This window comes from Microtus oregoni, unplaced genomic scaffold (genome assembly GCF_018167655.1).
Source record: "Microtus oregoni isolate MIOR12 unplaced genomic scaffold, Mior012 000045F_ref0000178, whole genome shotgun sequence".
NCBI lineage: Eukaryota > Metazoa > Chordata > Mammalia > Rodentia > Cricetidae > Microtus > Microtus oregoni.
This window is the reverse complement of record NW_024543219.1, coordinates 15,408,938-15,433,748: the sequence shown is the minus strand read 5'-3', so window position 1 is coordinate 15,433,748 and position 24,811 is coordinate 15,408,938. Positions and strand designations below refer to the sequence as shown.

The 24,811-nt window shown below is 43.8% G+C and overlaps 1 pseudogene; it reads left to right on the top strand.

Annotated features, from left to right (window-relative positions):
• The first annotated feature begins 10,875 nt into the window (after positions 1–10,875).
• On the top strand, positions 10,876–11,463 carry LOC121435127 (annotated as a pseudogene).
• The last annotated feature ends 13,348 nt before the right edge of the window (positions 11,464–24,811 follow it).

The window sequence follows — 24,811 nt, the reverse complement described above, 5'->3', positions numbered from 1 at the left end:
CCGGCATGAGTCTAACCAGCATCCTTCTCAGGCAGGAGAATCATGGCGTCTGTCTGTCTCTGCTTTCTTCCTCCCAGAATTCTGTTCTGTCTTCCCCGCCTACCTGAGTTCCGCCCTATCAACTAGGCCAAGGCAGTTTTTTTTTTTTAAATAACCAATGAAAGCAACACAAATACAGAAGGGCCTCCTACACCATTTTCTCAAAGAAGGTAAACAAGTAGTCAAATACTCATGAGAAAATGTCCAGCATCATGAAAATGTAAATCAAAATGCCAATAAGATATCTCCTTGCATATACTGATGTGGAAGTCAAGGGAGGGGAGGGAGGAAAGAAAGAGGGATGGGGAGGTGGCAGAGAACAAGTCACATGTTGTGGAGGGATGGAGTGCAAAAAGAGGCTACAATAAGCACTTGGAAGGATGCAGGGAAACCGGAACAGGTAGTCAAACAAAAACCTGTAAGTGGATGTTCACAGCTTTGCTTAACAAAAGTCAAAGGGTAGGAACCCAGTGTCCATCGGCAAATGAATAGGAAAATAAAATGTGGCGTGTCATACAACAAAATACTATTCAGACATAGTCCATGAAGTCCTACAACACACAGAAGCCAGGAACAAAAGACTGCATATTGCATTGTATACAATAGACAGAAAAGATAAGTCCCTGGAGATTGATGGTTGCCAGGGACAGTTAAGGAATAAAGAGCTGAAAATGACTGTCATAAAACAGTACAAACTTTCTGTTTGTGGTGACAAAAATGGTCAGGAAGTAGATGCTGGAACCGAGGGCCCAACGTTGTGAGCGCATTGAATGCCACAGACTTGCACCTGGAACATGGAGCTAATGTGGGTCGTATATTCTGAGTACTTCACAGTATGCTAGGTGGGGGGAGGAAAGCAGCAGAGAGGAAAGTTGGAAGGAGGGAGGGAGAGAGAGGGGGAGGCAAAGAAAAGTCAGGCCTGTATTGTCAGGTGAAAACCACAAAGTTGAGGCAGTGACAGACCGCAGTAAGCTAGAGATCAGCTAGGAAATGCCAAAGCTTGTGTCTGGAGGTGATTTCTCAGACAGACAGGGATCTGAAAGCCCAACCAGGGCGGCATGCCTCACTACTCTACCTGACAGAACTCAGGGGAGGGACACGGACCCACAAAGGGTCTTTTCTGTTTGATTTGGCTTAGTTTCAGGTTATATGAGCATAGTGGTTTAGGGGCGGAGGGTGGCTTGAACGTTTTCTGAGAGAAGGGTGCCTCAGAAGGGGAATAAACATGTTCAGAGAGACATGATTGACAGAGGCAACTGCAACCTTCAGAGAAGGGGCAGATATGGGTGGAAACTACCACTTTGTAAAGAGGAAGACAGCCCATCAGGAGAAGAAGGGAGGGGTGCACTGAATCAGAGATCAGAGGTTCGAAATGTTTGGGCCTGATGATTCTGAGACTAAAGGGCACTTCTATCAGGTTATCAGCTTCTATCAGATTCAGTCGCTCTCAACACTGACCAAAATCATTTACTTATCTTTGTGAACAAACGTGGTTTGAGCCTCTCCAGAGGTCCTAGTTAGCTCATCTGGAGACAAGTTCTGGGCCCTTCAGGTGACTCCCCAGGCAAAGTCATGGCCGAGATCTATGATCTAGTCATCTGCCAGTTTGTGTAGACCCTGGCTCTGAGATTTCTGTTTGGTATAGAATGGCAGCTGCATGATACTGTATTTAACTATAGAGGGGCCCTATGTGGGGTCACTAAAGACTAAGACATGGGTTCTCAACTGGCCTAAGATTTCACCCTCCACTACAGACCTCTCCTGACCACTCCCATCTACTTGGAACCCTATCTCAACCGAAAAGAAACAACACACCAATAGGCAGTCATAAAATATTCTTTAGGGAGAAATTCTGTAAGGCAAAGAAGATGAATGCTAAGCATCTTTTTGTTGGTGTTGTTTTTGTTTGCCTGTTTTGTTTTTTCAGACTGGGTTTCTCTGTAGCTTTGGAGCCTGTCCTGAAACTAGCTCTTATAGACCAGGCTGGCCTCAAACTCACAAAGATCTTCCTGCCTCTGTCTCCCAAGTGCTGGGATTAAAGGCGTGCGCCACCACCACCCAGCTAAGCATCTTTTTAAAATTTCTCCTTTTAATCTCCACACCTGTCCAGTGTGGTGGCTATTGACGTGTGTGCATGCACGCATGGAGGCCAGCAGGTGTCTGCCAACTTCCATCGTTCCCCCCGACACCGGAAGCTATCAGGATCCTCCTGTGTCTGCCCTTTAGCACTGGGGTCACTGGAATACTATGGTCAGGGGGACACGAACCTGCTTCAGAATATTTGTATACCGTGTGAAGATGTGCTGCTGTGATTGGTGTAATAAAGAGCTGAAACAGCCAATAGCTAAGCAGGAGAGATAGGCGGGACTTCCAGGCAGAGAGAGAACTCTGGGAAGAAGAAAAGCAGATTTGCTAGCGAAACATGGGTGGGGGAAATAGGATGTGCAGGATGGAGGTGAGGTAGCGAGCCACATGGCAGACTGTAGATTTAAAAAAATACTGGCCAAGTTATAAGAGCTTGTTGGGAACAAGTGTAGGCTAAAGGTCAAGCTTTCAGAACTGATAATAAGTCTCTGTGTCCTTATCTGAGCTGGTGGTCCTACTGCATGAACCAGGGTCCTCATGCGTGAGCAGCAAGCACTCTTCATACTGAGCCATCCTCCCAGCCCGGGGACTACCTCTTTTATTGCCGGCTGACGGTAATGTATTACATTCGTGAGAAATTTATTCAAGATCACAGAGTTTGAATGTGGCACAGACCTTTCCTGACATGGGAGAACGAGTCATTAACCCTTCTGCCACATTGTCACACTGACATTACATATAAAGGCGGTTCTGGCAGGAACATCTTCAGCTCCTTCCTGGAAAAACTTAACTGTGTCCTTCTTTTATATCAAAAAGCAAGCCTTAAAGCTGGAGACACAGCTCAGCCATAGGGTACATGTTTAGTGTGTGCAAGGTCCTGAATCCAATCTTCAGGACCCAGCCAGCCCACAGCCCCCAAAAAGCAAGACTTCAGTTATCTTATCTTGGGCTAGTTCAGCTGGAAATAGTTACACCGTCTGTTACACACCCATAATTCCTTCTTCTATAACTCCTGTCATCTCAAGGCTAATAATGAAAGCATCTACCATAGGGGACTGATCACATTGGTTTGGACTCAGACTGGGTTTGGACCTGAGCCCCCAGCTATCCTAATTCTATGATCTTGAATGCACAGAACTTCAAGTAACATCTGTGGCACGGTGCTGGCAATGGGGAAAATGTGATGGTCACTAGAAGATAAGCCAGGAGCTGCTGCATTGTTTCTGCTTTTTACAGAAAGGCAGTGATTTCATCACTATGGCAACTCTTCACCATCAGCAGCAGCAGCAGCATGAAGCTTCCTCAGGAGCATCATGAGGGGCGTTGTTGCCTCTTTTGGAGCTTCAAAGGTCTATGGGTTTCCAGGACTTTCTGCACTGATGGAAATCCTCTCCAGGGTGCCCTCTTTAAAGAGGTAGCCATGGATCACATGTGACTGCCGAGTGTATAAGACTCGCTCAGTTTGACTAGTGAGTTAAATATTTTTTAAGTAAAACTAAATATAAGGACAGGCAGAATGGGTCAATAGGTAAAGGAACTTGACATCACATCTGACAGCCAGTGTTTGATTCCAAGGATTCACAAGGCAAAAGAGAATCAACTCCTACAGTTATCTTTTGACCTTCAAACACATGTTGTGGTACACACACAAACACACACACACACACACACACACACACACACACACTAAACGAACAAATAAATAAATGTCATATAAGTGTTTTAATTAAATTTCTGCATCAAGCTAACATCATCATCAATGGATAGAACTATGCTAAACTGGATAACTAATTAGACCATACTTGTGCTAAAGCTGCTATGTTAACAAGAAAAATGTAGCCAGGCAGTGATGGTGCACGCCTTTAATCCCAGCACTCAGGAGGCAGAGGCAGCCAGATCTCTGTGAGTTTGAGGCCAGACTGGTCTACAAAGTGAGTTCCAGGACAGCCAGGGCATCCCTGTCTCAAAAAACCAAAAACAACAAAAGCAACAGGTAGCTTCTTCAAAGCTATCCCGAATACACTGAGGTCAAAGTCTTGCTGAGAGCTTCTGCTTCTGGAGACTATATCGTATATACCTGCCAAGCAGTGGACAATTTTTATACTAATCAGAATGTGGAAGTCACTCCAACAGACAGGGGTGTCTTACAACAGGATTCTTGGATTTTTATGGCCAGAAGTTCAAGGACAAATAGCCTAGAAAAATACAGAGACATCAACTCCTGTGATCAGATTCTTTTTAATGTGAAAGAAATTGTTAAAATCTGATGAAAAAAAACCACCTGTGATACCTTAAATTTTAACATTTTTAATTTAAACAAAAAACTGATGGAGAAAGGTCATTGGCTAATAAAGAAACTGCCTTGGCCCATTTGATAGGCCAGCCTTTATGTGGGTGGAGTAAACAGAACAGAATGCTGGGAGAAAGAGAAAGTAAGCTCAGACTTGATAGCTCTCCTCTCTGGGGCAGACGGGATGAAGCTCCGACCCAGGATGGACGTAGGCTAGAATCTTCCTGGTAAGCGCACCTTGTGGTGCTACACACATTAATAGAAATGGGCCAAGCAGTGTTTAAATGAATACAGTTTGTGTGTTGTTATTTTTGGGTGTAAGCTAGCCAGGCGGCCGGGAACCAGGTGGCAGGAATGTAGCCCGCAGCTCCTTCAACAAAAAAAAACCCTAAGAGTTACCAGCTTGGCTCAGTTGGTACAGCGCTTCCCTAACATGCATGAAGTCCTGGGTCTGATCCCATAGAGCTATGCTATACTATGATACTATAAAACCAGATGTGGAGGGCTAGGTCTATAATCTCAGCTCTGGGGAGGTAGAGGCAGAAAAATCAGATATTCAAGGCTGACCCAGGCTACATATGAGTTCAAGATCAGTCCAAACTGCATGAGAACCTATATCAAAGTTACAAAGATGTGATGGGGAGAGGGAGCAATGCACAGCAGTCCCACGTGATGTTGGGCGGGAGTGCAGATGCCGCTGAGCAACCCCACTAGGTGTGTGATGTTGGGCGAGGTTGAGGATGTGTGCCAAGCAGCCCCACTAGGTGTGTGATGTTGGGTTTGGGTGCGGATGCTTGCTGAGCAGCCCCATTAGGTGTGTAATATTGAGTGGTGGTGCAGATGCGCACTGAGCAGCTCCACTAGATATGTAATGTTGGGCTGGGTTGTGGATGCGCCATGAGGAGCCCCACTAGGTAGGTATATGATGTTGGGCGGGGGTGTGGATGCGCACTGAGCAGCCCCACTAGGTGTGTGATGTTGGGCAGGGTTGAGAATGTGCACTGAGCAGCCCCACTAGGTGTGATGTTGAGGGGGGTGCGGATGCGCACTGAGTAAGGCCACTCACCTTGATTCATGTACATTGGTGAGAAGCCTTGAGCAGGAAACATGCCCAAACCAAAGCGTAACAAGTTTAAGGAGGCAAAAGCAAAGCTATGAGTAACCTTAATAAGAGAAATATAATGTCTCCATCTGTTAGACAAAGTACATCCACAGAAAACCCTGACAGATAGAGTTAAACAGAATTATAGAAGAAAAGAAATTTACTTCATAAATTTCAGTATTTTTTTCATGTGCATCAGGGGCATGATTTACAAATAAAATGGCATAAAAACATTATTCTCTATCAATAAACTATTGTACTGTAAGGAACTTGTAATGCCTTTACACTGTGCCCCTTGCATGAGTTGATTTTCAGGCTATATTAATAATTTTATAAACATTTGTTTTTATTTTGTGATCGTGCTGGGATCAAACCCAAAATCTCACACATGGTAGGTAAGTACTACCCCAGAATTCTGCCTCAAACCCCTAAGTTTAAAAGAAAAAACAGGCAAGTGAAGAAAATTATATATTTACATGTATATTCATTTAATGTACTTAATTTTCAATGAACATAATATACATTTAAATATATATACTCAAAGTGAACAAATTATAGTATGCTTTGGCTTCTCAGAGAATGGGTGTGTGGGGGTGTGAGTGTTTAATCTGCTTATGGTAATGCAATAAACCGTGGAAGGATAAAGCACAAAATTGTTCTAATAGTTATCTATTAGTGGCGGGGAGGGAGAGGCTGGAAGTAAGAAAGAGAAAAATCGGATTTCTTTGGCCAGGTGAAGTGGTGGGCAACTGTAATCTTGGCTCCTCGGGAGGCTGAGGCAAGAGGATTGCTTGAACCCGGGAATTGGAGGTCACTCTAGGCAACATGTAAAGATTATGTCTCAAAGAAAATAAAAATGATATTCATTGAGAGCTGTCACTCCTATCCTTGCCTGTCCTCCTCCCAGGATTGCCACTGTCCCCGGGTTGCCAGACAGACAGGGCTGTCCTGGCAAGCACCAATGTTTGGCCAGCCTCGACTTCCCACAAATAGAATCATAATTGGGTTTTTTAATATTATTCAGACTGAGGCCGGGCGGTGGTGGCGCACGCCTGTAATCCCAGCACTTGGGAGGCAGAGACAGGCGGATCTCTGTGAGTTCGAGGCCAGCCTGGTCTACCAAGGGAGTTCCAGGACAGGCTCCAAAGCTACAGAGAAACCCTGTCTCGAAAAACAAAAAACAAACAAACAAAAAAAAAAAACAATATTATTCAGACTGCCCATGATGGACAAAGCCTGTAAATCCAACTACTCAGTCAACATGGGATAGCGTTAAGGCAGAAGCATCACAAGTTTGGGGCCAACCTGAGCTACATAACAAATTCCAGGCAACTTGTGGGCCTCAAAATAAAATAAAATAGGGAAGGACAAGTAGGTAAAGTAGAAGATGAAGCCAGCATCCATGTGGTCCTGGGTTCAGTTTCCGTTATTGTAAGTATAAAAAAACAACAAGTGCTCCCTCAGGCTTTCTTCAACAAAGACAAAGCAATGTAGGCTTTATTTTCATCTTTTCTCATAAAAAATGCCAGGTACTAGCCATTTTTCACTACTCTCTGTTTCACTTTTCTTCAGGATGTATCTTAAAACCTTCTCATGGTGAGAGTCTTCATGCCTCTGAACAGTTGCAACATGCTGGAGTCGATGTGCTAGTTAGGGAACAAACTGTTTCGGCTAGCCTACTCTTAACCATGCTGTGGTTCCCTTCAAATGTCTCCCTTATAAGCACAAATTAGCATATAGTTCTACAGTCAGGACTCCAAATCAAAAACTAAAGAGTACATCTATCTTGTGAGTTTGCAAAATTCCCTTCTAAAAGGTTATGCCATTTGGGGAAACCAAAGAGCTGTTTTGGCAATTAAGAGCACTTGCTGCTCTTCCAAAGGACCCAGATTTTATTCCCAGCATCCACAGGACTCACAACCATGTACAACTCCAGTTCCAGGAGCCCCTATGACCTCTTTTGGCACTCATAGGCACAAGGCATACACGTGGTACACAGACATACATGCAGGCAAAACATTCAAACACACAAGATAACAATAAACAAGTCTCCTTTTTTAAAGAAAATGATATTCCTAAGTGATCCCAAAAATTCTACCAAGGAACTCCTACAACTCATAAACACTTTCAGAAATGGAGCAGGATACAAGATTAACTCAAAAAAATCAGTAGCCCTCCTGTACACAGATGATAAAAGGGCCGAATTAATATGGTAAAAATGGCAATTTTACTGAAAGCAATCTACAGATTCAATGCAATGCCCATCAAAATTCCAGCAAAATTCTTCAAAGACCTCAAAAGAATGGTACTCAACTTCATTTGAAAAAGCAAAAAACCCAGGATAGCCCAAACAATCCTGGGCAATAAAAGAACTTCTGGAAGCATCACAATCCCTGATTTCAAACTCTACTACAAAGCTACAGTACTGAAAACAGCCTGGTACTGGCATAAGAACAGACAGGAGGACCAATGGAACTGAATAGAAGACCTCGATATCAATCCACACATCTTCGAACACCTGATATTTGATAAAGAAGCAAAACATATCAAATGGAAAAAAGAAAGGATATTTAACAAGTCGTGCTGGCATAACTGGATATCAACATGTAGAAAAATGAAAATAGACCCATATCTATCACCATGTACAAAACTCAAGTCCAAATGGATCCTGAAACTGAAAAGCTTCTGTAAAGCAAAGGACACAGTCAGCAAGACAAAACAACAGCCTACAGAATGGGAAAAGATCTTCACTAACCCCATATCAGACAGAGGTCTGATCTCCAAAATATATAAAGAACTCAAGAAATTGGACACCAAAAGATCACATAATCCAATAAAAAAATGGAGTACAGACCTAAACAGAGAACTCTCAACAGAGGAATCTAAAATGGCTGAAAGACACTTAAGAAAATGTTCAAATGCTTCATCAGAGAAATGCAAATCAAAACAACTCTGAGATTCCATCTAACACCTGTAAGAATAACCAAGAGTAAAAACACTGATGACAACTTATGCTGGACAGGTTGTGGGGGAAAGGGGAATGCAAGATGGTACAATTCCTTTGGATGTCAGTGTGGTGATTTCTCAGAAAATTAGGAAACAACCTTCCTCAAGACCCAATAATATCACTTTTGGGTATTTATCCAAAGAATGCTCAATCATGCCACAAGGACACGTGCTCAACTATGTGCATAGCAGCTTTGTTTGTCATAGCCAGAACCTGGAAACAACCTAAATGCCCGTCGATCGAAGAATGGATTAAAGAAATTTACACAATGAAAAAAATAACAACAGCTTGAATTTTGCAGGCAAATGGATGGAGCTCGGAAACATTATTTTGAGTGAGGTAACCCAGACACAGAAAGACAATCATCACATGTACTCACTCATAGGTGGTTTTTAAACATAAAGCGAAGAAAGCCAGCCTACAAACCACAATCCCAGAGAACTTAGACAACAATGAGGACACTAAGAGAGACTTACATAGATCTAATCTACATGGGAAGTAGAAAGTAGAAAAAGACAAGATCTCCTGAGTAAATTGGGAGCATGGGGACCTTGGGGAAGGGTTGAAGGGGGGAGGGGAGAGGCAGGGAGGGGAGCAGAGAAAATTGTAGAGCTCAATAAATATCATGGGGAGAAAAAAAAGAAAATGATATGTCATGTTTAAATCCTCTCAGACTTATATGAGAGTGCCTGCTTCTCTTTGGTGTGTAGACAGCATATCTAATACCTTGTGCTGCCGTTGGTGTTGTTTTGAGAAAGGTTCCAACTCATTAATTAGCTAAAAATGACCTTGATCTCCTGATCCTCCTGCCTCTACCTCCCAACAATCTGGAATTGCAGGTATGCACCACCAAGCCCGGCTTCTAAGAGCTCTTGAAATTTCTATTTCTGATATCTAATATTTCACTTCTAACTTTGTTGTTGAAGTTTAGAATGCACAACTACATTATAAATATGTAGCCAGGTGCATTTCGTTCAACTGAATATGGCTAGGTCAAAAAAGAAAAAAAAAAGACATTGTTGGTTCCTCAGAATTCTTCCCCCATCCCTCCTGCTCCCTTACAAGGGTGTCAGCATTTCAGTTTGTACCAGAACATACAAATTTTCACGGTATTCAAGGTATATTAACTTGACACAGCTAGAGTTACATGAAAGGAGAGAACTTCAATTGAGAAAACGCCTCCAAGAGACCCAGCTGTAAGACATTTTCTTAACTGGTAATCAAAAGGGGAGAGTCCATTGTGGGTGGTGCTGTCCCTGGGCTGGTCGTCCTGGGTTCTATATGAAAGCAGACTGAGCAAACCAAAAAACAGCACCCTCCATGGTCTCTGCATGAGCTCCTGCCTCCAGGCTCCTGACGGGCTTGAGTTCCTGTCCCGACTTCCTTCAGTGATGAACAGTGATATAAAAGTGTAAGCCAAATAAACCCTTTTTTCCCCAACTTGCTTTTTGGTTGTGTGTAGCAATAGAAACCCTAACTAAGACATGTGGGTTTTGTTTTTTGGGTTTGTTTATTTGGGGGGAGGTTGATTTTTTTATTGTTGCTGTTGTGTTTTTTTTTTTGTTTGTTTGTTTCTTGTTTGGTTGGTGTTTCAAGACAGGGTTTCTCTGTGTAGCCCTAACTGTCCTAGAACTTGCACTGTAGACCAGACTCGCCTCAAACTTATAGAGATCTGCCTGCCTCTGCCTCCTGAGTGTTGGTGTGTACCACCACAACCTGACTTCTTGTTTGTTTGTTTGTTTTTCCAGACAGGGTTTATCTGTGTAGCTTTAGAGCCTATCCTGGCACTAACTCTGTAGACCAGGGTGGCCTGGAACTCACAGAGATCCACCTGCCTCTGCCTCCCGAGTACTGGAATTAAAGGCGTGCGCCACCACTGCCCAGCAACCTAGATTTTTTTAAGATTGATTTTATTTTGTGTTTGACTGCTTTGCCTGCATGCATGTCTACACCACATGCATGCCTAGTACCTAAGGAAGTGGTCGAACCTCCATGTGAGTGCTGGGAATCAAACCCAGGTCCCTTTCAAGAACAAGTGCTTTTAACCACTGGATCAACTCTGGTGTTTATTTTGTATGAATGGGACCACAGCACTGGAAAAAAGAAAACAAACACACATGGAAAGGTATATGTGGAAGCTGATGGTCTGAAGACCAGTTGATGGAAAGTTTCTGCACCAGGTACCCTTGGAGCATCCACCACACCACACCACACAGGTGGGTGTCTGTGTCCAGTAGCTTGAAGACAACCAGTGTGAGATCAGAGTATCCATATAAAATTATCCTCTGAATCTAACTTTTAAAAATCTCTTCCTAGAGTCTTTCCGGACCAGGCCGTGCAGGAGGCGCCATCATGCGTGTTGACATCTGCCACAACAAGGACCGAAAGGTTCGGCGCAAGGAGCCCAAGAGCCAGAACATCTACCTGCGGCTGCTGGTCAAGCTGTACAGGTTTCTGGCCAGGCGAACCAACTCCACCTTCCATCAGGTTGTGCTGAAAAGGTTATTCATGAGTCGCACCAACCGGCCACTTCTGTCCCTGTCCCGGATGATCCGAAAAATGAAGCTTCCTGGCCGAGAAAACAAGACGGCTGTGGTTGTGGGGACGGTCACAGATGACGTGAGGATTCTCGATGTGCCCAAACTGAAAGGTGTGTACACTGCGGGTGAGCAGCCGGGCCGGAAGTCACATCCTCAAGGCTGGGGATAAGATCCTCACCTTTAACCAGCTGGCCTTGGAGTCTCCAAAGGGCCGTGGCACTGTGCTCCTATCTGGACCTCGGAAGGGCCGAGAGGTGTACCGGCATTTTGGCAAGGCCCCAGGAACCCCACACAGCCATACCAAACCCTATGTCCGCTCCAAGGGCCGGAAGTTTGAACGTGCCAGAGGCAGAAGGGCCAGCCGCGGCTACAAAAACTAACCCTGGATCTTACTGTTATTAAAAAGCTTTGGATGGGGCTGGAGAGATGGCTTAGTGATTAAGAGCACTGGCTGCTCTTCCAGAGGTCCTGAGTTCAGTTCCCAGCAGCCACGTGGTGGCTCACAGCCATCTGTAATGAGATCTGGTGCTCTCTTCTAGCCTGCAGGGATACATGGAGGTAGAATGTTGTATACATAATAAATAAATAAATCTTAAAAAAACAGTTGACAATCTCTATAAAAAAAAAAAAGCTTTGGATGTTGAAAAAAAAATCTCTTCCTAGAAACATCTAAAAAGAAATTAAACACTATGCTGGGCTATAAAATGAAAAGAAATCATAAATATGTGTGTATTTTCAGGACTGAGGCTGTGGCTCAATGATATATATAGTGTTTCCCTAGAGGACACAAAACCCTAATTTGTTCAATCATCACCATTAGTCAAAACAATAAATAAATAATTACATTTTGCAATATAAACACACCATTAATTCTAAATGCTATTGCTATGTAAAATTAAGTGAGACTATTTATTCTTGTAGAGATTTTAAAGTTTTTAATGAAATACATGATCATATTTAAATAATTATAAGGAAAAACCCCTTGTGAACGGCTCCATCAGTGCAGCATCTTAGGACTCAGTTCTATTTAGCTGACTTCATTGTCTTTTAGTCATGAAACACCTGCTCAACGTGAAAGAAGAAGCCTCTAGTTCAAGCCCCGTTGCTGCCACAAGATAGAGAAATAAATTAATATTAACGTGATCGATTTTTTAAGGGATGTGTGTTTGCATTCTCTTTAAAGGGGAACTGGTGGTCAGGATACTGTAAAGATTAAAGGTTGGTTCTGGAAGCCTCGGGTAGAAGATACTAGTACCATACACTGTGAAAGCTCGGGTAGAAGATACTAGTACCATACACTGTGAAAGCTCGGGTAGAAGATACTAGTACCATACATTGTGAAAGCTTGGGTAGAAGATACTAGTACCATACACTGTGAAAGCTCGGGTAGAAGATACTAGTACCATACACTGTGAAAGCTCGGGTAGAAGATACTAGTACCATACATTGTGAAGGCTCGGGTAGAAGATACTAGTACCATACATTGTGAAAGCTCGCAGTGCAGAAAGTCAGACTAAAACCACTGATCGGAAGCCAAGAGCACAAGAAGCAGGACATGGAGAGCAGCTCCTGGACAGGTTGAAACCCAGGAGACTCCCACCCCGAGAGCATGTTGCTGTGCAGGCGAAGCCTTAAGCCTCTTCCTGCAATGCAGTAGTTCTAATGTAGGTAACCACTCCTGGGGAGCTCTCAGACCTGGGCACAGACTTGCATGAAGGTAACCCAAAACATTCAATAGAAAGCAAGAAAACTTACAAAAATGAATCAACTAGTTAGATCTTGACAAGCAGGGAAGACAAAATTCAACACATGAAATATTCATCTTTTTAGTTATTACAAAACCCTTAAATGAACTATATATAATTGGTAATAGTGTTTACTCTGGGGACTGGAGAAATGACTCTTCCAGAGAACCCAGGTTTGATTCCCAGCAGCCTCATAGTGGCCGCGTGGTGCCTCACAATCACCTGTAACTCTAGTTCTAGAGGATACAATACTTTCTTCTAGACTCCTTGGGCAATGGGCATGCAAGTGTTGCACAGATAAACATATCTAGGCACCCATACGCGTAAAAGAGAATTTTTAAAAATATATATTTATGACGTACGAATATAGTGTTCTGCCTGCAAGTATGGCCGCAGGCCAGAAGAGGGCACCAGATCTCATTACAGATGGTTGTGAGCCACCATGCTGTTGCTGGAAATTGAACTCAGGTCCTCCAGAAGAGCAGTCAGTGCTCTTAACCTCTGAGCCCTAAAATGGAATTTTTAATTAATTAAAAAAAAAAGAGTGCTTACTCTGCTAGCATGAAGACCTAAGTTCAATTCCTTAGTGCCCATGAATGTAGACAGAAGTTTCTGTCCCACCTGATTCCACAACTGTTTAGTCCCAAAGAAGCACACAGAGGCTTATATTAATTATAAACTGGGTGCAATCCTGACCCAGCCACAAAAGAAGAAAGATGTGACTGCCTCACTGAATAATGTGACTTATTCCAAGGCTTATGTCCCCAAATACAGAAGATCACAAACAACTCCACTTCACTGACCAGCTGTGCTTCTGTGAGAGCAGAGAGACAATGCTGACAACTGTTCAGAGGCTCTCAGGTAGGACATGCGGATGGTGCTGGGGACCGTAGGGGCACACCTGACTTCAGGTAGGACATGCAGATGGTGCTGGGGACCGTAGGAGCACACCTGACTTCAGGTAGGACATGCGGATGGTGCTGGGGACCGTAGGGGCACACCTGACTTCAGGTAGGACATGCAGATGGTGCTGGGGACCGTAGGAGCACACCTGACTTCAGGTAGGACATGCGGATGGTGCTGGGGACCGTAGGGGCACACCTGACTTCAGGCAGGGCATGCGAATGGTGCTGAAGACCATACGGGCACACCTGACTTCATCTTTCCCTTAATGAAATGTTACCCATCACTCTTCCTCCCATTTCTGGTGTGAATTGTAGTTTTCAGGGACTTTAATAGTAAGAAACAAACACTACCAGAAACTCCACCTTCACACAACATCATGTCAACATCACAGCCACGGGGACTAAGGCTGCTGACACCCTCACACCTGCAAGTATCCAGGTCACCTCGCCAGCTCAGTCCTGAGTCACAGTTTCAACTTTCAGCAGCAAGAATCTCAGAAGAAGGCCACCCTCTGGGTTGAGGACACAAGGAACCAAAAGCCATGCCCTAGTTCCAGCGCATATCCCCCTGTCTCTGACTCTGGGAATATAAGAGCATCAAAGGCAGATATGAAGAACCAGGCAGGGGTCAAGGCATGAGTTGGCAAGGAAGCCTGAGAGGACTTCTTCAGCAAGGTGAACTAAAAGTGCTGGTGGCGAATGGGAAAAAGAACCAGTCCCTCCTGTGAGTCAGCCCAAGGAAGGGGGAGGAGCCAGGGAGAACGAATGCAGTAGGAGCTTGCAGAACTGGATGCAAACTGTGCTGTCAGGAGCTGCTGTGAAGCCACAATGGCAAGCAGCAGACACTACAGGGCAGTGGCACCCTGAACTCCTGTGAGCACACTTTAACCACACCCCCAACAAGCTGTGAAACTCTGACTCAGAGGGCTGGCATCCACGCTCCAGGCCTCACCAACAGAACTGAAGAGCACACGTCTGTGCAGTGCTGTAGGTGGGCTCCAATACAGGTGGAATCTCTCAAACAGACTCAAACTCCAGGCCTCATGCTACAGAAGCCTTGCATCTAGATAGCAAGCTCAAAGTGACCTGCAAGAACTGAAGAGCAGCAACCCAAGGGCAATGCCTAATTTGCCATTGGTCATAGCCTCTCGGCAGAGGTGACACACAGAGAAAAGTCTTGAAATACAGATGTGCGAAATGCCAAGAGTGAACAACAAGAACAGGTACACCAAGCACAGACTTCATGTTCTCAGCCTGTTTCTCCCCTCTAGAACATAAACTCCTGTGATCTGGAATTTTATCTGCCCTATACTACCACAGCATCCCTGGGGCTGGGCAGAATGCCCTGTGTATAGTATGCTTCTAATAAATACATGCTGAATGAAAAAATATAAAGTGTTTGGCCTATTAGCTCAGGCTTATTATTAACTAGCTCTTACAACTTAACCCATAATTCTTGCCCGTGTTTAGCCACGTGACTTAGTACCTTTTCTCAGTGAGGCCATTCTCATCTTGTTTCCTCTCTGTCTGACTTATGACTGACTCTCTGCCTTTTCTCTCCCCAGAATTATCAGTCCGGTCACCCCGTCTATATTTCCTGCCTGGCTACTGACCAATATGAGTTAAATCTTTACAGTGTACAAAAGCATAACCCACAGCATGTGAATTTTTAAAAATGCCAGTCAGGGTGGTGGTGGCACATGTCTTTAATCCCAGCACTCAGGAGGCAAAGGCAGGTCAATCTCTGTGCGTTCCAGGCCAACCTGGTCTATAGAGTTGGACAGCCAGGGCTACACAAAGAAATTTGTGGGGGGGGGGGGGCAGAGAAATACACCTGGACCATCCACCATAAGGCATCTTAGTTGCTAGGGATCTAAAAAAAAATAAAGCAAAATAAAGACTCTGCCTTCCTACCCTTAGAACTAGATGCACACACCCAGCATCAAACAGAAGGAAGGTACATGAGTATCAAGCTGGTTGTGGTGACTCATACCCATAGCCCCAGCCCTTAGGAAGCTGAGGCAAGAGGTTCAGGAGTTCAAGACCAGCCTGCACTATGTAAGATCTTGTCTCAAAAAAGCTGGGAAAAGGAGTATTTTTAATAACCTTCAAGAGCATATGTAAAAGTTATGATTGCTTCTATGAAGGAGGAAATGCACTGAGGATGTGAGCTAAAGGGAATGTTTATCTGTAACTTCGCTTTTATTGGGAAAAATATAAGGCAACTGTATTCTCCTAGGAACAATGGTCGGTTCTCGGGGTGAGGCTTTCCTATCCACCACATTAATGTATGTGCCTTATAAGCTTCCCAAGCCAAAGAACTTGTGATGGGGAAGTTGAAGATTTCATGACCTTAAAGTAAAATTAATACACACACACACACACACACACACACACACACACACACACTTTTATAGAGAAAAGTTCCTGCAGTAGCTGGTTTCCCATGGGATCCAAACAGTGTGTCTTCAGCTGAAACGGGAGCAGAGGAAGCCATGGAGAAAGCGAAAGCAGAACGATGATGGAACTGAACTGACAGATTAACAAAGATTAACAAAGGCCTTGAACTCCTCAATAAGCAGAAGGCAAGATGATCTTCTGAGGGCTTGAGGAAGGGAAGATCAGGCGGTGAGCTTCAGAAATAAGGAAAAGGTTTTTAATAACCAATGTAGGAAACTCATTAGTGAGTCTCCAAGAGATTAATAAAAGGATTAGGAGCTGGGCTGGGAGTCAGGTGGCCTGAGTGGATTGGTTCCATCTCTTTCTCCAGAAAGACTTTGGGAAATGGAGGAAGGAATAAAGTGAGGAAGAAAGGAAATGAGAGAAGAGAGAGAGGGAGGGAGAGAGGGGGGAGGGAGGAAGGAGGGAAAGAGGGAGCAGGAAGAGGAGGAGGGGAAAGGTGGGGGAGGTTGGCAAGAGTAAACTTGACAGGCACTAGAAAATGAAGTGTACGGAACACTAGAGTTATAATCAAAGCCTTCTTCAAAGTTCTTAATCAGACAGCAAACTGGATATAAGGAGGGAGACAGAGGAAAGAGCTTTGGCTCTTTTGGATCAAGGGTTATCAATAGCACAATGCACAAACCAATTCTTCTATCTCTAGGACACAGGCAGACATCTCACATTGATCTTGAATACCTTTATTTAGAATCCTAGACATGGGCTCAAAATTCTGCTCAGTTCAGTACTCCAGGAATTGGCCCCAGCAGATAGATGAGAGCAGATGCGACATGAGACCCACGTGACATCTGTACCTGTCAGTGTCTCTACCGACGTCCTCTTATTCTTTGATTCTGTGTGTTGCACCAGGCACAGAAAGATAGTTTCTCAAGGAATATGGAAAGGAAAACCAGAAGGAGAAAAGGGAAAAGGAAGGGGGGGGGGGGGAGGATGTGCAGCCCATGATGCAAACAAAACCAGAAGAAATGGAAGGAAAGAGGAAATAAGAGGGTAAGGTCCGAGCCAGCGAGTTCCATGCTGAATGGCTAATGTATTAAGTGATCATTATCAAAGCTCTGTATTTCTTTTGCAATTGTTGCTGTGAATCAGTGATGGAGGAAGGTCATTGGTTAATTAATAAAGAAACTGCTTGGCCCTGATAGGTTAGAACATAGGTGGGTGGAGTAAACAGAACAGAATGCTGGGAGGAAGAGGAAGTGAGCTCAGATGCCATGCTCCCCTTTCCCGGGCAGACACGATGAAGCTTTGACCCAGGATGGACGTAGGCTAGAATCTTCCCAGTAAGTGCACCGCACCTCGGTGCTACACACATTAAATAGAAATGGGCCAGGCAGTGTTTATATGAATAAAGTTTGTGTGTTGTTATTTTGGCTCTTACTACAAATCAGGATCTTGCTATGTATCTCAGGCTCGACTAGAGCTTGCCATGTAGCAACCTGAACTCTTGGTCCTCCTGCTCAGCCTCCCCGGTGATGATCGGCGATGATTGTCACTATGTCAGCCCACCTTTCTTCCTAGGATGACGTCTCCTAGTTCACCTGGAAACGGCACCTTGACTAAATTAACCTGTGTTGTTGCTGAACTGTACATTTAAGCAGAATAAAGTTAAACTTTTGCTATCGGACCATTTATAAGCCAAGAGTTCAGTAATGTTTTGTTCTATAGCTTGGATTTTATCCTCTGCTTTTATCTCTGGAGTGTTGTTTGTAGCTTTTCCCCAAGCTGTTTCAGAGTTTCGGGTCTTACATGGGTGTCTTTAACCCACTTGGAGCTGACTTCTGGTAAAGTGAGAGATAGAGATCTAGTTCCCTTCTTGTATATGTTGCTCTTCACTTTCTCCAGCACTGCTTATTAAGGAGGCTGTCTCTTCTCTGATGAATATTTATGACATTTTTGTCAAAACTCGGGCAACCGTAGCCATCTGGTTCACCTCTGACTTTTCCGCTCTCTTCTGTGGCTCCATGTGTCTGTTTTAACTACCTTGGCTCTGGAGTATAAATTGAAACCAGGGAGTAATGCTTCTAGGATTACTCCTTTTGCTTGTCACTCTTGTTTTTGACTACCCAAGGTTTTTCATGCTTTGAAGTAAGCTCTGAGGTTGCTTTCTCTGTAAAGAATGACGTTGGTATTTTGACACGGATTGCATCAGGTGTATAACTTACTTTTGAAGAGACGGCCATTTTCACAATACTATTCTTCCAATCTGAGAACCTGGGAAGTCCTTCCATGTTCTCACAGTTTTCATAATGGAAGCTGTGTTTCCTCAGTGAGGTTCATTCCCAAGTACATGTTTGTTTGTTTTTAAGACTTATTTTATTTTTGTGTATGTTTGTTGGGAGGATGGCATGTGAGTGCAGGTGCCCAGAAGACCACAAGAGAGCACCAGGCCCCCTGGATTGGTAATCACAAGCAGTTGTGAACCACCCAATATGGGTGCTGGGAACCGAACTTGGGTCCTTTGCAGGAGCAATACAAGTTCTTAACCACTAAGCCATTCCTGCAGCCCCTACTGATTAGTTTTTAAGAGTTTTTAAGTACAAGTGCCCCCAATTCTTCCTCGGCGAGCTTGCCATCAGCAGGAAGGAAAGCCGCAGGGTTTGCATGTTAATTTCCCCTTTGGTTATATTTTCATTGACAAAAGTGGAGGATTTTCGTGTTGATGATTATCCTAAGAAGCATGGAATATTCTGAAGTGGCTTATAATAATAACTACGTGGAAACTACTTCTGGTTCTCCCGGTATCTATTTTACAGAGAATATCTGGGGTATTCAGATGCCCAAGTCTTAAAGCATAAACATTCTGTTGTGAATTGTGGACAGGAAAAATTTGGAAATTCTTTCTTAATATTAACACAAGGATGGGTGTGGGAGCATAAGGCCAGCCTAGTCACATAGAGAGTTTTAGGGAAGCCAGAGCTACCTAGTAAGACCTTACCTCAAAGGAAAGAAAAAAGAAAAAAGCACTCCTCACTCAAAACGACAAAACAAAACAAACAGGGGCTGGAGAGATGGCTCAGAGGTTAAGAGCATTGCCTGCTCTTCCAAAGGTCCTGAGTTCGATTCCCAGCAACCACATGGTGGCTCACAACCATCTGTAATGGGGTCTGGTGCCCTCTTCTGGCCTGCAGGCATACTCACAGACAGAATATTGTAATATACATAATAAATAAATAATTTAAAAACAAAACAAAACAAACGAACAAACCAAAAAACAGAGCACATGTTCTTCTAGAAGAGCTGAGTTGGTTCCCAGCACCCACATCAGGGGACTCACAGCCATGGTAACCCAAGCCCTTAGGAATCCTACCCCTTCTCCTGGCTTCCACAGGAGCCTGCATACATATCCACATAAAAGGAAATTTAATTTTAAAAAAACAGCCATAGTAACTTGAAGTATGGAAGTATATAATAAAAACTCAACAGTAACCACAGACATTGTTCAGAGCTTCAACAGTATTTTCATGGGGCAGAGGGCTTCCTTCCTGGCATTGCTCAAAATGATCATGTCTGGTGATGGCCCAGGCAGGCCATCACGGATTTTCCCCTCCCGAAAGACAGTGCTCCAGGGTTTGAGGTGTAGGGGGAACCTGGGCACTGCCCACCTGTGTTGCCACCACTTGGCTTATAAAACTCTCTATTTCTTCCTGCCCGAAGCCAGCACATTTCTTCTTTCTTTTCTTTCAATGATGCCTTTCTGGGTCTATCAAATTTTTAACTTTCATTTAGTATTTATTTAATTATCAACCAGAAAAAGCTACTTTTTCTTTTTTCTCTTTCTTTTTCTTTTTTTTCTTCCTTTCTCTCTCTCTCTCTCTCTCTTTCTTTGTTTTTCGAGACGGACTTTTTCTGTGTAGCTTTGGAGCCTGTCGTAGAACTTACTCTATAGACCAGGGTGGCCTTGAACTCATAGAGGTCTGCCAGCCTCTGCCTCCCAAGTGCTAAGATTAAAGGCGTGTGCCGCCACTACCCAGCTAAAAGCACCTACTACTTGATGAGAACTAGACCTGCAGATAAATATTGATCTGTATTTAGCGTGTATTTGTAGAGAAGTTTTAAAGGCGGCAAATTTTTTTTAAATAAGAATGAAAAAGACTAAATGTAGCCACGGTCCCAGTAAATGTGTGTGTGTTTGTGTGTGTGCACGCATACATGCACGTACGTGTGTGTGTGTGTGTGTGTGTGTGTGTGAGTATGCGTGCACGTGCATGCACGAGCTTGTATTTGACAATGATAGCAGCTGATTTCTAGCACTGTATTTCCTTCATGGCAGCATGAAGTAAGATTCCTTCACGAGAGAGCCTTTTTGTTCTCATCCCTCCTTTCTAGTAAATAAGCATCATAGATATTGTCACACATTTTTCATAAAGTTGGTGACCCAAACAGGACCCAGGCAGCATTATACTATGAATCTCTTTTCATTTGATGCTACTGTGATTTTTTTCTTTATAAAATTAATTCTACCACGGCATCCGAATGGGTTTCCCCCCCCCCCCTTTAAAATCAATTAGCTTTTGCTAGGAAAACCTTTTCCTGTTTAATATAATGATTTTTTTTCATCTGTCAAGGGGGCTATTAATAAATGGCACCAGTGGGGTTAGAACACTCTCTGGTGTTTGCTTTAGGGGAGCAGGGGGATTGTCGGAAATCCTAGCCAAACTGAACCATAATTAGAGAGAAAATGTTAGCAATTAGAACTATACATTAGGCTTTAATTTATGACCATGGAAAAGTCAAGGGTGGAATTTCCGTTCCATTTTTAGGTGCAGCCAGATGGATTGCTCATTATAGGATCATTTCCGCCAACCCTCTGTGTTTCTCGGGGTAACAGCGTGGCTGAGGGCACCGTGCAGCCCAGTGGTTGGGCCTTCATTTTATCTCTTGTGGAAATGGAGTGTGGGGTAGGAGGCCAAGCAGTAATCAGTTCCTGCCTCAGCACTGAAAATGGGAATCCTTTTCAGGGGCAGAATTGCAGAATTTCGGGTCAGGAGAGCAATAAGGAAGCAGAAGTGTCTTCCTGTGGTTTGCTTAGTCATGGTCACTGACTAGTGCTGGGCTGTTGGAGCGCACACGTCTCCCCTGAGACAGTTTTCTTACCGGTTTTCTCACTCTTGGTTTCTTTTTCCTAGAAACCAAAACAAGCACTTTAAGCCGTTGTTGTTGTTGTTTTTTAAAAAAAGATCTTCTAGGAAGGTGAACATCCAAACTGGCACAGGGCAGGGAAATCTGACTGCTCTTTGGGCTGGAGAGGGAGGGGGAGAGGAGTGGGAGGAGGGGGAGAAGGGTGGGAGGAGGGGGAGGGAAATGGGAGGCTGGGAGGAGGAGGAAATTTGTTTTTTTTTTTTTTCTCTTTTCTCAATAAAAAAAAAAGTTAAAAAAAAAGATCTTCTCAAATCAAAATAATAGAGCTGCAATCTAATTCCAATCTAATGCCAGTAAAAAAAGCCCCTGAGTCTACTAAGTGATAGATTTTTAAATATGGGCTATACTTTATTATTTCTCCCATTGATTTCACAATCAAATGTGATTTCTTTCTTAAGTGTCCTAACCAATTTTCCTTTTATAAAATGAACTTAGGACCAAAATGATAATCACTCTTTAAAATAAATGTATTATTTATTTCAGGATGAACAAGGTTTTCATATTTACAGCTTCTGGTTACTTTAAATTCTAGCAATCAAAAGCCCGTCATTGCTTCCCTCACATTTGAAAACACAATTGCTGTTTCCCTTGTTCTTACTTTGTTGATAATATTTTTGTGCTATTGATGACTGGTTGAACCTGTGCTCTGCTGCATTCGGTAGGCATACCACTCCCCAGCTGTCTCTTCATCTTTTCTACTTTTTATGTGGAGACAGATTGTCTCTAAGGTCTCCAGACTGGTAACCTGGAGAACCTCAGAACTCACCCTCTCACCCAGGGAGACATTGGCCTTTCAACTTTTCCACCTCTGATCAAGGAGGCTTGAGCCTGCAGGCCCATGCCACCAGGCCTGACACACTTTACTTTTCACTGTAGAAAATACGTGTAATATGAAGCTATCTATTTTTGACATAGAGTCGCTGTGGTCTGCTCATCTTACAGAAATGCCCTGTGTAAGAAGAATCCTACACTTGCCTCGACAGTCTATGTACTAACATTAAAACTTAGCATGGCCCTGCATAAGAATGACATGGAAATTCGGCAAGTATTCATTATTATTGTTATTATTGTTTATTTATTTATTTTACTGTTTTGGGGCTCTGTGATGTGTGTGTGTGTGAGAGAGAGAGAGAGAGAGAGAGACAGAGACAGAGAGAGAGACAGAGAGAGAGACAGAGACAGACAGACAGAGAGAACAACTACTAGGAGAAGGATCTCACCATTTACCACGTGGGTCCCTGGGATTAAACCAGGTTGTCAGAATTGCAGGCAGGCACTTCTACTCTCTTTTCGCCTTTTCTTCTTTTTTCTTTCTTCCCCTCCATCCTCCTCTTAAATTTTGAGATGGGGTTTCTCATTGACTTGGCACTCACCAAGGAGGCTAGGGAGCTGGCCAGCAAGCCCTAGGGATCAACCTGTCTCAGACTGCCCCGAGCCAAGATGACAAAGGCACACCTTCTTGCAGGATGACTCTGAAATCAGTCAGACACACACTGCCCCTGGTGCACATGTACTCGCTACCCAGGCTGAATTTGACAGTTTGTAATTGTGAACCATTGACTTTGCTCGGGGTGTGGTTTGCCTCCCATCTCAGTGATTTCATATATTTGTGTACGTAAACAATATATCCAAATAAGCGGTGCCAACACAAGGATTATAAAGACAAGGAAATGGAATTTGAGCATCTCCAGTTCACCAAGTGAATTTTTAGTTACTCAGAATTTATATATAGCAAAAAAAAAAAATTCACTGCAGAAACATTTGAAAGTTCTTAGCCTCAATTCTGAAGAAAAAAAGAACACAGAATTTATTATAAAATGGGGTGAATTTTTAAGACTTTCTGTCAAACTCATATTGAAGACTTTTTCTATCATCATATGTTGTAGTGAGCCGGACAGGATCGCCATTACAAGATGGGGCCGACTTCCTGTCCAGTTGGAAATAAACAACTCCATATTTGGCTATGCCTTTGGGAGCTGCGTGTCCCCCGCTTTCCACATGCGCGGTGGATGAGGATCCTTGAGCCTATCCCAATGCGGTCTGGTGTCAGCTGTTGGTGGCAGCCAATCACAGGGCGACCTGTGTGCCAATTCCCTATTTAAGCAGCTGCCTCAGTGCCCTTCGCCCCTTTGCTTCATGCTGTCTCTCCCCTTAGTTCCCTGCCCCTTCGCTCCCTGCCCCTTCGCTTCCTACCGTTCCCTTCCTGCCCCTCGTTTCCTGCCCCTTTTGTTTCATGCTCCCCATCAATCAAGGGTACTCCAATAAAGCGTGATCTGAGTGGAATCCTGATGTGGTGGTCGTTCTTCCTCGCTGGAGAAGTCCGCCACAATATGTTGCTCCATGTAACAGGAATAATTAAAATTAAGAGTCCTTGATCAACAAAGAAAAAGTAGATTAACAAATCTGATTATATTATCTATTGAATATGAATGTGAAGATCAATTTTTGATGAAGTCATTGATAAATTTGTACAAGTTACACCTCCAGCTCAAAATTGCACACTGTAATATTATTGTTGATTGTGGCAGCAGACAGATATGGAATTCCAATATTTTCTCCTTTCCTCTAAACATACGTTAAGAGGGCTGGGAATGTAGCTCCGTTGATAGAGCACTTGAGTGGAACTCAGAAAGGCCTGGCTTTAATCCCATGCATCACACAGAATCAGGCATGTGAGTGATGGGGGAGAGTCTTCTGTTTTGTGTTAATTTCATTGGTTAAATAAAGAAACTGCCTAGGCCCATTTGATAGGCCAACCCTTAGGTAGGCGGAGTAAACAGAACAGAATGCAGGGAGAAAGAAGCTGAGTCAGGGAGTTGCCATGATTCTCCCACTCCAGACAGACGCAGGTTAAGATCTTTCCTGGTAAGCCAGCTTGTGGAGCTACACAGATTATTAGACATGGGTTAGATCGATATGTAAGATCTAGCCAATAAGAAACTGGAACTAATGGGCCAGGCAGTGTTTAAAAGAATACAGTTTCCGTGTAATTATTTCGGGGTAAAGCTAGCCGTGTGGGCGGCCGGGTGCCAGGGATGCAGCCCACCGCTCTTACAACATGTGAGCACACACTTACAACCCCAGTTCTCTGGAGCTGGAGGCAGTGGTGGCTCACACAGGTGGATCTCTGAGCTCGAGGCCTACTTGGTCTACAAAGCAAGTTCTAGGACAGCCAGGGCTACACAGAGAAACCCTGTTTCAAAAAACCAAAAAAAAAAAGAAGAAGGAGGAGGAAGAAGAAGGAGGAGGGGGAGGAAGAGGAGAAGAAGGAGGAGGAGGAGGGGGAGAAGAAGAGAGAAGAAAAAGAAGAAGAAGGAAGAAGCTGCTGCTGTGTTGTTCAGGGTCTCCCTAAGGCCAGCCTGGGTGATAAGGGACACTGTCTCAGAAATGTCAAAATAAAGTGGACTGGAGAGACGGTGCAGGGTGAGTGGTTGCTCACTGCTCTTCCAAAGGACCTGGGTTCCGTCTCCAGCACCCACACCACCTCCAGCCCCAGGGC